This window comes from Halichoeres trimaculatus, unplaced genomic scaffold, assembly GCF_033239565.1.
Source record: "Halichoeres trimaculatus isolate MK-OKI-2021-1 unplaced genomic scaffold, fHalTri1.1 fHalTri1_scaffold_20, whole genome shotgun sequence".
NCBI lineage: Eukaryota > Metazoa > Chordata > Actinopteri > Labriformes > Labridae > Halichoeres > Halichoeres trimaculatus.
Window position 1 is genome coordinate 22,591,180 of NW_027437198.1, and position 18,047 is coordinate 22,609,226.

Consider the following 18,047-nt stretch of genomic DNA (forward strand, 5'->3'; position numbering starts at 1 on the left):
AAATGTTTTTGTCTTATTTTCAGTAGAAAATGTCTCTTTAGACTTAATATGAGCCACATTCACCTGACTAGTCAAGAAAAAATGTCTGTTTCAAGTTATTTCAAGACAGAAATGAGGAGGTCTAAATTGCTTGTATCACACTTAAAAAAATCTGCGATGGCACAAGAGAACAGTTAGAGCAGTTTTTTTTTTCTACTTCTTACAAGCAATTCAGACCTCATTTTGTTTTTAAATAACTTGAACAAAACATTTTTCTGGACTGGTCAGGTGAATGTGGCTCATATTAAGTCTACAAAGACATTTTCTACAGAAAATAAGACAAAAAAACTTGATAAGATTTCAGTTTTTTTGCAGTGTAAGTGCTGCTCAAAGCATGCCAAACCTGTAGGTGGCAGTGTTTTTCAGTCTGGAAACCAGTGCCAGCCAATCAGATGCGAAACCTGATCATTCATGTAACGTGGGACGGATCAGCTCGGTTAGTTGGGGATCTGTCACGGAATAAGTCAGTGGAAACGCCACAAAATGCACGCCTTACCAAAACGGTCTGCTTGGTGGAAATGCGGCTATTGTCTCCATGGGGAGGCAGGTCTGCTAGCATCATGCTAGTGTATGCACACAGAGTGCAGCAAGTGAGCTTCATGAGCTTCATGAGCTTGTAAGGGGCTAAGCAGACTAACGTAGTGGAAATTAGAGGGGGAAAAAATGATTGTAAAGCGAAATGCCACAGCCCCAGTGTAGAAATATCTCAGTTTCAATCAGAAGGACCAAGGTAAGACCATCAACACGGACGAGCCAGTGTGCAGCAACAAAAAAAAAAGGTTGAATACAGCCATCCGACCCAGTTTTCCCAGCTGGGGAAGAAACTACACCTGCAAATTTAGAGCCTTTGTCCTGACAGTCATCACTCTCTGAGGCATTTGATTGACAAAGGAAACACAAACAGAACAGAGCTAAATGGTGTGCCCTCACAGAAATCGATCATGAACGCTTAAAACTGAGACAACTGGTCTTTCTATAGTTTGGGATTAAAGTGATAAAGCCTGATAGATGAGTGGAGAAACATCCTCACAAACTCTGAACAGTCCTGTCGCCTCGGTTTTGAGCCTTCAGAAAAACCTAATGACCTAAAATGTGAGAGTTTACATGGACACAGAAAGTAAAGTTTGCTACAACCCAAATGAAACGCGGCCCTTTAACACATTTCTTTCATTCATTCAAGTGCAATTTTAACTGAGAGCCCGATTGTTTTTTGTTTTATTAGGATATTTGAAAGTTATTGATATTTTTATTACCATAGTAAACTAGAAAAGCACTCAGAGAGAGCAGACCTCCTCCAAGCAAAATGTGACTCATGCAACACTTTAGTCCTACTTTAATGTTATACTCCCTTTCAGCAGACTATCTGCTACAATTTGGTGTTAGTTGCAGGTTTGTACAATAATTTGTTACCTCACCATGAAAATTATGATGACCCAGAACATATTTCATGTTCTGGATCTTAGTATCCAGAATATTGTCAGGATCTGGTGCATTTATCATGGAGATATATACACATGTGATGAAAACGACCCTATCTCACAATGATAAAGAATCCTTAAAAAAAAGTCCTGGATCCAGACGGTAATCCGGATCACCTCTGAAATTGATCACTTCTTCCTTTTCTTATTTTGAACATTTCCTGAGAATTTCATCAAGATCTGTTTGTTACTTTTTGAGTTATGTGTCTCCCAAAAACATGACCTCCTTGTTGGAGGTAAAAATACTCATGAGAAATAACACTTAATTGCATTTTAAAGGGTGTATGTGCATTATTATACTATTTTTATATTAGTGGTTAATTTGGTCTCAAAATAATATTATGTATCGTCAATAATTGTGACAATATATCATCCAGCAAAATTTGTTATCAGCCCAGGCCTGGATCAGAGTCATCTCCCTGATTTTCTGAGTGTATGAGTGTACTGACAATAAGGCCGCACTCAAGAGGAAGAGCTCTGTGAAACATTCCTCAGCAGTAAATTGATCTGGTTTCCTCGTACAGCAGTCCGTCCTCTGGGTTTAGATCTGTTTAGAGGGAAAGAGAATGTTCAGGACACAAGACGTCCTATAAAAATGAAAAATGAGATCTGCTCTCTCAAATGAGTCGAGTCTCATGAAATTCTGCTATGTGGGTCATTGTGACACATTTTTAGGTGCAAAGCTTTGAGGGAACACTCGCTGCCTTCAGCTCACTTTGAAAACATCGTCTGTTTGCACATCATCGTCTAACACATGTTGTGACTCTGCTCTTTAATCCCATCCTGAACACATTTTATCAGAATCTGGACTCAGACTCGTTCTGCCTCATGGAGTCAACACCCGTGCTCTTAGTCACTCTGTGTGTTAGCTCGCCTCGCCTCCAGCAGCTCTTGTTCTCCTCTCCCTAATGTTTGCACATGTGAGATGTTTAGATGAATGCACGCTCGTTGCTTCATTGAGTGCAGTTGTGGGCACTTGCAGGGGAAAATTATTTCCCCCAAAATATGCGAGATATGGTCACGCCAGCCCCCTGTAGTACATGAAACAACGACTCCGATCTGACAGGAGCTGCTGGCCCAGCTTTTAGTCGTCTCTTCTTTCAACCCGTTTTGTTTGACTCTCCTTTTTCTCCTCTCCTCTGGATCCTCGTGTCCCTCCCTATGTGGTCCTGTCTCCTTCTGTTTTGTGTCTCAGGCTCTCTCGGTGCTCAGTTGTGACAGTTAGCAGAGGTCACTGTTTACTCGCATTTATCAGTCAATCATCGCACGCTGCAGGGTTCCACACACGGCTATTTTTTCCATCCTTTGGCGTTTTTTCCAGGACAATGAGATCTCATTACAGAGAGGCTGCTCAGCACATATGTTATTTAATCGTTGTAGAAAGGTGCGATAAGTAGGGCATGGGATGTCACCATTTAACAGATATCATTCAATCCACCTGGTAAACTCTTCCCTATAAAGACTGGTTTTATAATTTTCTTATATTTGCTTCCTTAACTATTAAACTTTTGATTTCAAGTGTTTTTCCATCTCTTTGTTTGTATCTTCACTCCACGTAACCTGAATTAAAATGACCAAATTATCACACACTTAGCTGAAGTAATGCTACGCCTCCATCCGATGGCCATAATTAGCATTTTCATAATAAATCTCACTTTAATGAAACCATTCTCCTGTGTCTGCGTTTCTACATTAGCTTTGAAGCTAAACGCAGGTTTGGTCCTGGATGTTTTCCAGGCTTTGTGGCCCATTAGGTGTCATTTGGACACACTTGGATGAATGATTAATTCATCATGGTGAGCGTCTTTAAATATGTAAGTGCCTGCCTCTATCTTGAGTGCAAGAAGGGGGTTGCCATGGATTTTGAGCCCATAAAGACACATCAGGCTGCAATGATTCATTTTTCAACATGATTCATCGTTTTCTGGTTGTTTTTTCAGGGCTCATGTTGCTTAACTTGAGCCCTGAAGGCTCATTTATGCTTCCTTTAAGTAAAGGAGTTAACTATCTGTGCACACTCCCATGTGTCCTCTAGGTTGGTCGACCAACCGAGTCGACCTCTTTGAACTTCTGTTGTGTCGTAGCGTCTGCGTGTTGTTTTCCTTTTGCAAAGCTTTTTTAAATTTACAAATTGTCTGACACCTACAGGCCACCGTAAGTTAGTGTGTAGCTAGCTTGCGCAATCTTTTTGCAAAAGCTTTTTGAGTATTCTTCTTTGTTGTTATGTTTTGCTGTTCTGCTCAACACTGCCCTTGTGGTTTCAAGTGGTACTGCAACTTTTGTGGTACTTCAAGAAAACATGCAAAACTTCAAACATAATGCTGAGAATCACCTGAACTTTTTTACCCTGTTGAAGCCAATAACAACTGACCAATAACGTAATCAAAGTCCTGAACCTATAACATAATAGCTTTCACTAGATTTTTTCAACAATTAGATTCATAATTATTAAAAAATATGTAGTAATAACTCTCTTTCTTTTTACTGATGCAGCAGTGGTCTTTAGGAGCTGTTTGCCAAAGACAAGTTGATGTGTTTTTCAATGTAGAAAGTTATTTAAATCTGTTTTTTTTATGTTTAAATGTAAGAAAAGGGAACAGTAATCCTCATTATTTTTGTGCTCAGGTAAAATATTTTCATTTCCATTGTTCTATTGTTCAGTTCAGGATCTAAAGTTGTTGAGACCAGAACTCAATTTTCTTATTTATTGTTTCATTTTATTTTGAAGAACACAAGCCATAACAAATGAAGTAGATTTAAGGAACAACTGTTACAGAGTTTTAATAAAGATTGCATTTTTTCATGAGAAAATGAGTACTTTTTTGAGGCACTAACTGTTATGTTATACGCTGTTACGGTCAGTTATTATGTTATTTGCTTATAACATTGTCAAAAAGGGTAAATGTATTACTGGTTATTACGTTATCAGCTCAGTTATCGCATTTTCAAAGGTTTTTTTTTTTTTTTGCATCAGGCCTATAATGTAATAACCGGCCAATAACATAAGTTATTGCGTTATTGGTCAAAAGTTATTATGTTATGGGTTCAGGACTTTGATTACGTTATTACTCAGTTATTACATTATGGGACTATTACATTTTAAAGGCCAAATTTATTACATTATGGGTCATTATTACGTTATAGGCTTCTACATACCCTAATGATGCTCCTGGTTCAGTGAAAGACCCTCTGTCCTTGAGGGGTGAAAACAAGGTCCCACATGTAGACTCTAACATCCAAGCCAGTCCAGCGCCTGTTAAATAAAAGGTTTAGACTTCAGAGACCAGGAAAGCAACCCATTCATTGCCTCGGTTAGAGGAATTTCTGTCACATATGGTACAAGCTAGAGGGAAATAACACCAAATACGGACCCAAACACAGACTACAGAGGCTGAACTGTCCCAGCTTTTAGTATTGATGTATAAAAGAGGCATGTAGTAAACTTAGAAGACAGGTTCAAATGAGCAAAGCAGTCAAACGCAAAGAAGAAGAAGAAGAAGAAAAAGCTCATAAAGCTCTGAAGCTTCAGGCTTTAAAAGGACGGAAATCTTGGCACATGGTACAAAAACGTCTTGGCGCAGAGACACAGAAACATACAGAGTGATTACACTGTGAGGGGAAAGGCTAATCAGGCACAGGTGAGACCAATCAGGGCTGAGCACACTATCACACAGGCAGGCAGGACACACACACGAGAGGAAGAAGTGATAGAAACGAGTGGACATGGGAGTCAGCGTCATTCAAACAGGCGACCCCTGGTTTTACCAAAATAACCAGCTGTGCATGTCAACATTTTTAAGAAGCAGTATTTTCACCTGCAGGAAGTGGCAATTTCCAGAGACGCAGAGGACGAGAATGCAGAGCACATGCTGTTCACAGTGTTAATTCAAGATGGCATCAGGCCCATATGCAACGAACATCTTGAGGGGCAGAGGGGTGACTCGCCTTACATAACTGCTGAAGTTGGCACAGCGTTAGCGGCAAGCAGTGTACAAACGGAGGGGTTAACACATGTTCTCCTCACAGAGCTGTGAGACCACAGAGAATCTGCTGCCTGCTGTGAGTATAAGATTTAAAGATGTTTGTTTCACACATTATTCGACATCTGGAGGCTACATTTAAGATGCTGCTTCAAACACAGATTTCTGAATCCTGGATCCATCAGCTGTCCTCTACAGATGATACAGCTTCAGAGTGACAGTTTACTTCTCAAGTGTAGCAAACAGCGAGTTCTGAGCGGTGCTATTGTTTACAGACTGTAAGCAACATTTGCATGCAGATGTTGATTCAAAGATATTAATAAAAGCAAGTCATTCAATCGTCCCTGAATGACTGCTGATGGATTCCAGGACTGCATTACGGTGGAGTGCATTGATTATTTTTCCCTACGTGCAGGCGGTGCCCACTGACACACTAGAGGACAATATTTCTTGTACCACAATTGGAAACCAGAACACGTCTAATTCTGAAATACTGTCGTGCACCAACAGATGCTGCAGGTTTTTAAAGGTAATATTAGAGCGCTTTTTCATGTCCTTTAGTAGCAGAGAGGACTGCGGTTAGAGAAGAAAACAGGATGGAGAGCTGGGGGTGACATGAGGAGAGCTGGGGGTGGGAGTTGAATTAGGGCTGTGGCTCCTGTGCATCGACCACTTTCCAATCAGATTCAGAGCCATTAATCAGAAATATAGCTCACTACGTGTTGGGAAAACTTGTGTGATGAAATAAGCGAAGGACCCAGAGGGGTGCTCTGAGGGACTCCATACCAGTGTAGTCTCAGTGGTGTCATCTGTCACTTGTTAAAGTGGCATTTCAGCCTCTATTAACCCCAAGTGGTTTAGTTCAGCTCATCTCAGTACGGCACACATTTTGTGGCATTAATTTTGACAAAAACCGGGACAGGTCCCCAAATTACCGACCTTTACCCTCCCACTTTTTGGTACCCTTCTGTTGGGGTGCAAGACATACTGATCCGAACCAAGAGGGTGGAGCTAGAAACACTGCAATCTTTTATTCGCCAAGTATCTCAAGAATACAACAAATTTGACTCCGGTTAAACACACTGTCTCTGTAAAATTTTTATAAACACAATAAATATTACAAAGATTGAAAAAGTGACATGTCTCATCTTATACCCTAAGTTCTTCTTTTGTGTCATCAGTTTTGTCTTTTGTGTTTATCTTTCCTCTTGTTTAAGGTTACGTCATGTTTTGCCCTGGTGTTTTTTCATTGTTGTGATAGTTATCCCTGCCCCTCATTGTTTTCACCTGTGCCCCTTTGCCTCACGTATTTTAGTCTGTGTCTTTCCCCTGTCCTGTGCCAGATCGTCATGTCATGTTACGTAAATTATCGTCCAAGAATTTTTTTGCTGGCTTATTCATTAGAGAAATGTCTTATCAGCAAAGCTGTGATTTTGTGTTTTGACTTTGACAATTTAATTAAAGTGTTTTCTCGTTTGGAAGTCGTGCATTTGGGTCTTCCTTTCTAGAATCTTGTCAAAAAAATGGAACTTAAGGCCCCGTTTACGCAACGTTTCATCTGAAAACGCTGAAACGCAGTGAAAACACAGTAAAAAAATATGTGTTTGCACAGGAAACGCTGAGGGACTGAAAACGGTGTAGTAAGCATGCTAGGCCTGTAGGTGGAGCTATAACTGTCTTGTCCAGAAGCAGCTATTGGTAGATCTCTACCGAGGTAGAGTTGAGTCAATCATCAGGTGTATTGGCGAATACTAAGTGCAAAAGTGGAGCAACAGATGCACATTTTGTTGAAAGACAGTCAGCAGATTGAGCAGCACACAAACGTAACAACAGTACTGTTGTCCTGTTGTATGCGCTTGCACGAAGCGGAGTGTGACGTTAGCGTTCCAGCTGAAAATGCTGGCTTACTGTTTACACGGCAACAGTGTCGGCAGCGTTTCAGAAAATTCCCACTCTGTAGGCCGCTTTCAAAAGTTTGCATTTTAGGTCGACTGAAACACTGTTTCCGTGTAAACGCGAGGCTGAAAGCAACAAAACTTTTGCGTTTCAACGGCCCTTAAGTAGTAAGAAAAATCAAGTTAATAATACTAATAAGGAGCTTTGCACAGAGAAGAATTAAAAATATATATACATGTAAGTTAAAACAAAATTAAAATAGTGCACTGAAAAGGATGTTAAAGAACTGTGCAATTTAAAAAAGTGAAACATGATCGTGCAAATAGAAACAGACAGGCCGTAGCTGTACATGAGCTATATGAATGATTGTTTATGGCAAGTTTATCTGTTCATCAGTGTGACGGCGGGGGAAAGAAACTGTTCCTGTGTCTGGTTGATTGGTCGAAAGAATCGTCACTTCCTGTGTGACGGCTTGATTGTGCTTTGTTACAATGAGCCACATGCCAATCACAAAGAAGTCGAATTACTGTTTGTCTTCCATTGTTGCTCTTATCATTATGCATCCAGCTTACACGCCACCTGGAGATGCGAACAGAATCAGGCTTTACTGATCCAACCCGTACCAAACTGAACCGATCCATACCGGACCACAGAGAAAGGCGTGGAGCTAAAGTGAGCTTAGCCTCCTACTAAACGCCAATCAATCAGTTGAGAGATGAATGAACTCTCTGTCTTAATCTTCTTAAAACAGCTCTTTTCACCTCTTGTTTTGTGCTTTCAAATAAAATTTTTGGAGGCAGACGCTTGAGATCAGCATCATTTCTTAGCACTGGTTGCTGCATTACTCGGTTGGTTAAATGATGACTTGACATCAGTGTTCAGCTCCACATGGGACTGATGGTCTGGCTGTCGTGTGTTTCTCATGATTAGTCCTCATTATCATGCTGGTGAGGCTACCATAAAACAGAGGAACACTTTTATGTCCCCTCTCTGTTTCCTTAGATGAGACCTGCAGGAATATCATAATCGAATCCAGGCTCTGATACGACTGTGTCTCACTTTAACTAGATCAGGGTCTCTGTGTACCTCTGCTGCTCCTCTTGTTGAGGTTTCCATGGCACACACACACACACACACACTCACACACACACATTTACAAACAGGCTAAGAGCCATGTCCTATTCTTGGCACCGAGCCGAAAAAAACATTGGCCCTCATCTCTGCTCTCCACCACTTGACATCCAAGCAACACTTCCTCCTCACACTCCTCCACCTTCACCTCCCTCCTCCTCCTCTGATTCCAGGGATGCTACCATAAAAAAAGAGCAACATTTTATGGGCCCCGAAACCCACTAATCAAAGATCCCTCCCACAACAAGCAACAGCAGCACCACGGCTTCTCCTGGGGCCTTTGTGGATGTATCATTATCATTATCTAATCACAGCTTTAATACGACCAAACATACCCCTGTACCCTCCAGGATGAGAGTGGCCATTACCCCCCCACACCCCTCAGGACACACTCACACACACACACACACACACAAACACACACACCTCTCTATTTGGCTTTCTCTCTACACGCCCCACATACATCAGTATGTCTTTAGCACTGACCGGGCTGCTCAGGCAGTGAGAGGAGAGACAGAGTATTAGTATTCAGAGCACAGGGAGGGAAGAGGAGAGGGAGCAAGCGAGCAACGAGAGAGAAAGAGGGAGGGGATAGTGAAATAGAGAGGAGGAAAAAAACACACAAGGAGGGGGGGATATAAGAGAAGAACACGGGTAAAAAGGAGGGAAAAGAGGGGAGGGCAGGGATATCATATTGTTCATTTCTCCCTCTCAGTCTGCCATCCCGGCTGCGGGGCTGATATCTCGGAGCATCTTCAAGAAAAGACAGAGAGGAGGGGGTGGACGAGCTGAAAAGAGGGCGGAATGCCCCTTTACAAGCGTCGCATCTGACTCAAACAGCGGAGCGGCTCGTAAATCGGAAACTGGGCAGAGAAGGAGACGCGAAGGTAAGGAGATATTCGCTTTGTTACTCCTTTAGCAAACATGCATCGGGGCTCTGTGCTACCTGCGATCTGCGCCTCATTCGCATCAGATTTCCTTTGATCCTGCACCCCGCACTGAGCTCTGCTGAAATCTGCCCTGAATCCAGCAGCATGTGTCTGTTTTCCATTAATATTTCAGGGATATTATTTGTGCATCACTCTGCCGCTTCCATATTGAATTTCAGTCAGCGATAGGTTTGCGTTTCGCGCATCATAGTGGGGTGCATGTTGTGTGGAGGCAGTCTGTGCAGGAGAGGAGAGGAGGCTTTCTGTAGCAGGAGAGTATCAATGGCAGCTCTGCACGCTGAGGATGATTATTCAACTTTTTAAAAACGCGATTTGATGAAGAAGGAGACGATGAGAGGGGCTGGGTGCGCGCGCGAGCACGCAGAAAACACACAGAAGACAGGTTGACGTGCGTAAGACGTGCGTAATTCCCCCACCCTCCTCACCACCTCCACCCACAACCCCCTCCACCCCACTCAGTCCCCCCCCCAAACCATCAAAGGCACAGCTCGGGCTTCCTTACCTCAGAGAATCACAGTCGTGCAAAAATACAACCCCCCTCCCTCCCTCGCAACCACTGAGACCCACTGACTCACGACACTGACATAGCGGCAGGTGAAAAATGAAGTCAGAGCAGCCCTGTATGTGTGTGTGTGTGTGTGTGTGTGTGTGTGTGTGTGTGAGATAACACTCCCTGTCTGTAAATAGGTCCTGCTCTGCAGCTCCACTGGCTGTGCAAGAGACAGGAAGAGCAGCACCGATATCCCAGGGTTGCTGGCTCGCCACTTGCTTTCTATTTCCTGTCCCATGTTATAGATAATTTAGACACTTGGAGCCCCAACAGGCCAACAGGATCAGTGGGAAGCTGTGAAATCCTCAACAGCAACCTTTGATATGTGTGAATGTGGGCTAGAAATAGGTAGAGAAAGGAAGAAGGAGGGAGACAGCGTCTGCTTGGATGTGAGCTGGTGTTTCATTGCATGTTTACGGAGATATACGGTCCTCAGCAGATATTAAGGCCCACTCTTTCCCACTTCATGTTATTTATTTGTTGAAAGGGTGTCCAGGAGCTATTATAGGACAGGCGAAATTGGAACAACCCCGAGGGTGAGGCTCAGCAAAGCTATTACCTCTAGTCAATAGACATTAATATCCCCACGCTCAATCTTGGCCTCATACGGCGCCGTGTCTGTCCCGTCGAAACACAGAAGGAGCTCTCTTGGAGTAACCAAAAAGATGTGTTGTAGTGAGCCTATCTGTTTACCCCTGTGCATCAATCTGTCACAGCCCAATGAGCAGAGAGGAGCGATGATAGCATTGTCTCGGGCAGACACCGCCGTGGCCTCGAAAGGAAGTGATGCAAAACAAAACGCAGGATGTGCCAGCGCCGGTGCAGAGAGGTCACGACCTCCATGAGTCAGGGATGGTCCTGACGAGTGGCAGATGATCTAAGGGTACATGAGTACATCGATTCGAGACCGTGCACGACATGATACGGCCCAGCAGGGTCCATCAGAGCAGACAGCATCAAAGTCTGCAAGGAGCTGGTCGCCAGCGAGCGGCTCGGCAAACAGAAAATGACACCTTTGTTAAAAAAATCAAGGAAAAAGTGAGTTTGAAATAAGGATCAGACATGGGAAGTGTGAAATTAGCTTAAAAACTTAAGCTAATTTGCAGAGTTGACAACAAACAACAACTAGAAAGGCTTCCAGGGCAGGGATGAAAAAGTCAATTAAGGATGACTTCCAGGTACAGATGGAAACAAAGGAGCACAGCGGCTGATAGGAGGGCTCCAAAGCAGGTTCACAGAGATCCGACTGAAACATCCTATTAGCTATATCCAATGGATTAGTCTCCTTTTGTCTGCAGAAGCTTTATGCCATTACATAAAAAAGGCTCTGACTGTTCTCAGAGAAATGTTGCAATTAGGAAGGTATTCATTTTCTTTCTCTGAAGGTAGTTTGACACTTTAGCGTTTGACGCCAATTTCAGTCAGCGCAAACCGTGAGTTTGGAGAGACATGAAAAAGGATGCGATCTTGAATTGATGATAGGAAAACCTGGAATTCACCCTGAGGTAATTCTTCGTCTGTTTTCCACCACTACGATAAATAACATCGATCCGCCCGTCTCTGAAGAAGTCTGGCTGAAACTGTAGCAGACCCACGCGTCATATTTTACTCAACACAGAGACAAATGTTTTATTTGACCAGGAATCGAAGTGCCGGGTGACGATATGGAGCTGCAATAGATCACAGGTTTGTGGTAAAGCATCCCAGCGTCTCCTGCTTCTCATTCAGCAGACAGCAGCGCTTCAAATGCCTTATCACTGTAATTCCCATGCCCAGCTGAGGTGTGTGATTCATCGCTGGGAGACAGATTGCACATACAGATTTCAGAATCAGATCCTTGCGACTGAAAAACCCGCCCCCCTTGGGTTTTATCAAATTCGCCTCCCCTCCTTCTCCTGGATCTTTTTGTTTGTTTGTGGCTGTTTTTCGCTGGGATTTCTGGAATTCTTGTCTGAGCAATGCTGAGCCACGAAATCCAATACAACAGAAAAAAAGTGCACTCGATATTAGATAAATATTTATAGGTTCATGCCCCAGCAGTAGGAAAATGATAGCATGGGGTGTCATGTTTATTTTAGATGTTCTTCCTACCTCTAATTCATATTGGATTATTTTTCCCTCAGCTCTCTGGGCACCTCAGGGTGGCCCTAAATCTACCCTCTTCTGTGCAAATACAAGAATGATCCCGTCATTATACGAGAACACAAACATAAAGGCCTCATCTGGTACGACTTAGATGAAGGATACAGGAGTGAGTTGGTAGAAATGAGACGTTTAGCTCATCCTCAGTGGTCTACAGGAGGAGTCGGCCTTGGAGGGGGGTTCAGAGTCTTGGTCAAGGATGTCTTTCACAACTGATGCAGCCTTGAGTTTGATTTTAAACTAAGCAACAACCTTGGGGTGTGGGAAAATGAAGCTAATAGGAAAAGAGCAAGAAGCTGCAGTTCAATAGATGTCCACTGAGGCTGAATCCAGGAGCTCAGAAGATCCCAGGAGGGTGGATATCAAAATACACGCTTTTAAAACATTTCAATCATGATTACAGCCTGGATCACAACACAGTTTGAGTCTCAAAATCTTTTTTATGTCTTTATTACGACGATTGAAAAAATGAATTCTTTTGTAAATCATCTGTTTTGGTTTTATTAGGGAGAAAAGAAACAGTCTAGCTGTCTATGCTAAAATTCAATCAAATTAATTAAAGTCGAGGTCATGATAAAGGTCATGATTAATCATTAGATACTTGAATTTGATTTGATACCTTTATTATCTGAAATATTAAGATTGTAAATACTCAAAATCATTCCAATTTAATGCAAAAAAGCAACTAGTAGCTTTTTATCCATAGACTAATAAATGGACACAATCACTCATCTGTTTCTGAAGCAGAGTTTTGAAGCATATCGTCGACAGAAGCCATATTGGAAATGGGGCGGGCTTTGAGCATCCACATTTCCAGCTACAGGACACCCCCTGGTCAATCAGCTGAGCTGTGCCTCTGATTGGACGAACTCATCATCTTAATATCTTCTAAACTGCTGCGTTGGAAAAAAATCCTCCCCCCTACAGTGTGTGACATTAGAGAAATTATCGATTCAGATGGAAGATATTTTCCATACCAGGTTGTAAATATGTTTATTTGTGCTGTCAAAACGGCTTTTTTTCAGCTTGGTGTGTATGTGGTTTGTGGTACTTCCAGTGTCAGCCTCAAGTGGACACTTGATGAACTGCAGGTTTTAGAATTTCCACGGTGTCTCATATTTTTTGAGCAGAAGTTGCCGCTTGGTTGCAGCACAACCCAATAGCTTACAAAGGATTTTAGGGAGGCAAATCAAATTCCCCCTCCCCTTCAGCCCAGGTAAAATCACCTGAGCTTAAACAGTGTTATTATTATGTGAATAGCAACACAATGTTTGCAAACTCAGGACCACTTAGACAACTACACGCTTGTTTCCTCTGGTGTTGTATTTGTTTACTTTCTTTGTGAAGGGGCTGTGACAACTATCCCGTGAAGTTTTTTCTCTCCAGAGAAAGACTCCATTTCCCATGAGCACTAGTGCCCACTGTAGTAAGGACATGACTCTTTTCAAGGTGTTTGTTTTGAAGTAAATTAATGGAAGGCAGATCATCTTTTTAACACTTATTTTCTTTGTTTACTGGATGCATCGTGATGAGGAAACGTGACAACAAGCACTAGTTTAGTAGCTGGCTATATTTAGCTCTACAGACAGCCCGGTGCTCTGACACGTGTAACGTGTAACATTAGCGAATCCTGGTTCCGTCCTACCAGAGCTCATCTACCAACTCCAACCTCACCAAGTAGAGCTAACGTAACCTAAACTTATTTTAGTAATCTCATTTTAAGTTGTGGAAAAGAAGTGAGACTTTTTTAAGATCACTTTCAAAGTAAAGAGAGTTTTGAGCTCACAAGCTCTGATTTCACTTTTCTTTCTCTGAATCTATTTGAATCATCATTTAAGGTTTTCTAAAAGATGTATGGGTTCAAAATAAAAAACCTTTTCAGGTGACAAACAGCTGATCACATTCCAGCTGATTGTGATGGATCCAGGGTTTTCTATCTCGTGTCATGTTTTGTCCTCTTTTTGTTTTATACGCGTCAAAGCGACGCTCCTCCCTTCCTCCAGATGTCTCCTCATAATCTGAGCGGCTAACTTCTGTCATGGCTGAGCCTTGACCTTCTATGGTATTTAACTGTTTCTGATTGGAGGAGAGCGCCGATGCTCATTCTGTTCCTCAGTATTGTGATTAGACTGTGACCTTGCACGCCGTCTTGTCTCCTCTGCCCAATTGGACAGTGACCTTACTGGTCGACTGGTCCGTGTTGTGGTGTATCCGTTCCCTGAGAGTATTGATCCCAGTCAGAACAGCAGTCAATGGAGCGTCTGTGGGAGGTTTAGTGTTGCTCTGAGCCCAACAGGAGGAATGAGTGTCCACATGTTTCTGAAAGCATCTTTATCTGTAAATATTTTACTCAAATCCTTTGATTACAGTTGTTGCTGTGTCACCCTCGCCGCCAGCTTCCTTCTCCTTTTTCTCTGCCCTTCTTCGCTTCGTTTTTTCCCTCCCTCTTTATCTGTCTCGCCACCAATTTAATGTCAGCATCTCTTTTATCCCCCCACTCCCTCCATCTCCCTCTTCCTCTCGCTACACAATCGTTCTTTCTGTCTGTCCGTCTCCTCCATTTCTTCTTCGCCTCTCCCTCCCGTCCTGATGCTCTTGCTGGCATTTGAGGCGGCCAGTTCTGTGCCAGACAGCCATTCCTCAGATTGAGATATCCAGGGTTTTAAAGTCACTCAGACAGATTTACTATCTTAATGGGGAGAAAGTGGAGGGGGTGGTGGGGGCAAAGCGGAGGGCCGGTGTAGGATGTTGGGTCTGGATGGCGTTATGATTCGCTAATTCCAGATTCCTTTCTGCAGCCGGCTGAGCTGAGAGAGATGGATAAATCGACTCCGCGTTACCTGATGTGACAATCTGCTTCTCAAAAGAGACGGACTCAGAGAGCGAACAAGAGAGAAGTGATTCTGTCTTCAAAAGGAGGGCGAGGAAAGGAGAAAGGGAGGTGTTCCTTGTTTGGGATCTCGTTGGGAGTGATATACGTGTCGGCCTAATGCTGTGATTGATTGATAGGTGGGAGACAGATGGACACATAAGGAGCACTTTGCTGGGGAGTTGCCACTCAATGCACAAAGACTGACGCTGACGTTAAACAGAACAACATACATCAAATGATCAATAACCCCTCCTCTGTCCAGTCGGGCATCTCAAGCGAGAAACAGCCCCGCAAGGACAAACCGGGCCCGACCTCTCACCATGAACGCTGTTCGGCCTTTAATTGATTTCCCCACTTCAGCACCACTTTTCTAACACTCTGGCAAAGACACTCCAGATTTTTGCAGAAAGGTCTGTATTATTAGACCCAACTTTGCATATAAACTTCCCAGTCGGCGTCCCCGGGGACTGGCAGACTGTGAGAAACTGGAGTTTGGGCATTGACCTGCTTTATTTAGACAGAATGAGTTCAAAAATAAAGACGGAGAGCTGAAGGAGTCGAGTTTCTCCTGGATGAAAGGACAAGGAGTGTGCACAGACTTTAGTTTTACCTCTGATGTTTTGGACACGTCCCTCCTAATGCTGCTAACATTCCCACCCCTTGACGTCCTCCCTGCTGTTTCTTTTCACCTCTGATTGATTGAATCCACTTGAATTTCAGGTGCTGTTGGAGAGCTTCTACAGAGTCTCCTCAGATCTGATGGTGACTCCCAACCCGCAGGACCAGATGTGCTCTATCCTCCTCCTGGTGGGCCTGGATGACCGAAAGCTCAACTCACAGTGAAGAAAAAACACTGGATCTGCAGGCTGCTGTGTGTGGTCTTGGAGACATTAGGAAAATAACAAGCTAAAGGTTATACATGCACTGCAGGCGTACCAGCGTCTCTCAGCCAAGTCGTTCTTTAAGGACAATTTCACATGTAGAGTGTTTCTGCTCGGGCTCGCCAACTCAACATGGACTGCAACCTTTGGAGCTGATTTCTCTGAAGGTAAATACACACAAACCAACCAGACAGACTATATCTCACTTCTCTTTACGTTTTCATGTTGAGCCCACGCTTATGCAGATGATTCTGTAGCAAAGGAGCTGTAAAACTGCGTACATTTTTATGAGTTTAGGTCTGTCATCCACACCGAACCACAGTTTTACGTACCTAAAAGCTAAGGCTGGGATTGATATGCTCATCTCTTGATTTGATTCTTTTATGGTTTTAGGGGCGCCGATTCAATTTAAGTTGCAATTCTCTGACATTTCTGATTTTCACAATTTTTGGGTTGCTTTTTAACACTAGACCAAGTGAAAAAGTCTACAAACTATATCAGAAGCCATATTTTCTCAAAAAATGCACATCACATGTGAGCCAGTTTTTAGGATTTAATCAGGGGATCTGACATCATGTTACTAGAGAGCCGAAGAAAAACATTTTATCTTCTGCTTGAGAAAAGCAGTAAACTTTTTCTAAGGAAGCATACATCAAAGACTAAAATAAACAATGCAAAAACTAAAATATTATAAAATGTTTTTGTCTTATTTTCAGTGGAACAAGAGAAAGGTTACATGTATTAAGACATTATTGTAGTTTCAAGCATTTTTTTTGTTCCATTGACAGATGTTTTTGACTTGTTACAGCAATTCAGACCACATTTTTGTCTTTGAATAACTTAAAATAAGACATTTTCTGGACTGACCAGTTAAATGTGGCTCATATAAAGTATAAAGAGAATTTTTACTTGAAATAAGACAAAAACACTTGATAAGAGTTTTTCAAAAACAAAAAAAAATTCAGATACTTGTGTGAAATGATTCTTCTCTTACCCTGTCTTAAAATGTTTTCCTGAAAACTCTGGCCAATGTGAAGATTTGGAAAAAAAAATTCACAGCTGAATGACAGGGGTTCACGTGTGACACACACTATGGGTTTGGCGTGCTTCGAGCCACAGCATATTTGCCTGGTTACATGTGTATGAAATTAATTTTTAAAAACGAATGATGGGGGATATTCCTTTTTAAAAATACCTGGCTGCATGTGTACACAGTCTGAGACTTCATTTCCCATGAGCACCATCACCAGCTGTTGTAAAATTGCAGCTCTTGTCCTAGCATGCACTTGTTGTCAAAACAAACAAACGCAGTACAGATTATTTGAATTCATCCTTCATTTGCAGGATTTTTAAAGTTTAAAGAAACAACCAATCATACCCTGATAATCTCATTTTGTGGGTCATAAGGAATCTGTATAAGATTGTGTTTGTAATTAAGAGAGCAGTTTTTGCTTGGTGTATATTTAACAATAACATTTAGAGGTGACTGACTGACACTGAAATCATCACAACATGTTGTCCCCCTTTAATCCCGAAGGTTAGATGTAAATGTACGCGCTGTCTCATGTTATGGTTTAACTTTCATTATGCGTAAACTCTGCACAATGCTAAAACTCCACTCACCTTTTATCTCCATTTCAATCAGCTCATTAAAATAAAAAATTACATTTTCTCCCTCAAGGGGTAGATTAAGGCTCATTACCTGATCGGTTCAATCCTTTTAGCTCCTCGTAGGCCATATGGGGATTTAATTTGCCCCAAAGCCTTCTGCTGCATGCCAATCTTTAAAAAATGCATCTTTTTATTGGAGCGAGCAGCAGAACGTTGAATGGTGGTAGCTGTTAGCGGTTAGCTTAGTGAGTGTTTCCTAACACTGGTCAACCTTTAGTTTTTCCAGCCTCAGCACAGACCTGCCAGACTCCAACACTTCCATGGCTCCTCCAAACAAGGTCCTCTTTACTCCTTACATGATGCCAGGCTCTAAGTATCACTCTTCATAGTGTAAATTGGTTTTATGCAGCACCAGAGCCAATGATCTATCAGGGACACACTGATGGTTTTGGCATCAGTGTCCTCACTTAATGGTCAAGGTGACCAACCTGCCAAAAAGCTGATTTGTACACTTCTG

At 42.5% G+C, this 18,047-nt stretch overlaps 1 protein-coding gene across 1 annotated transcript in view; it reads left to right on the top strand.

Moving 5' to 3' along the window:
- Positions 1-9,149: 9,149 nt before the first annotated feature.
- The window catches only part of syt3 (synaptotagmin III), a 41,278-nt gene continuing 32,380 nt past the window's right edge, over positions 9,150-18,047 (top strand). Inside the window, exons 1-2 of the mRNA XM_074696383.1 lie at positions 9,150-9,411; positions 15,759-16,086. The gene's annotated coding sequence lies outside the window, so the exon portion shown is untranslated. The remainder of the gene's footprint in view (positions 9,412-15,758; positions 16,087-18,047) is intronic.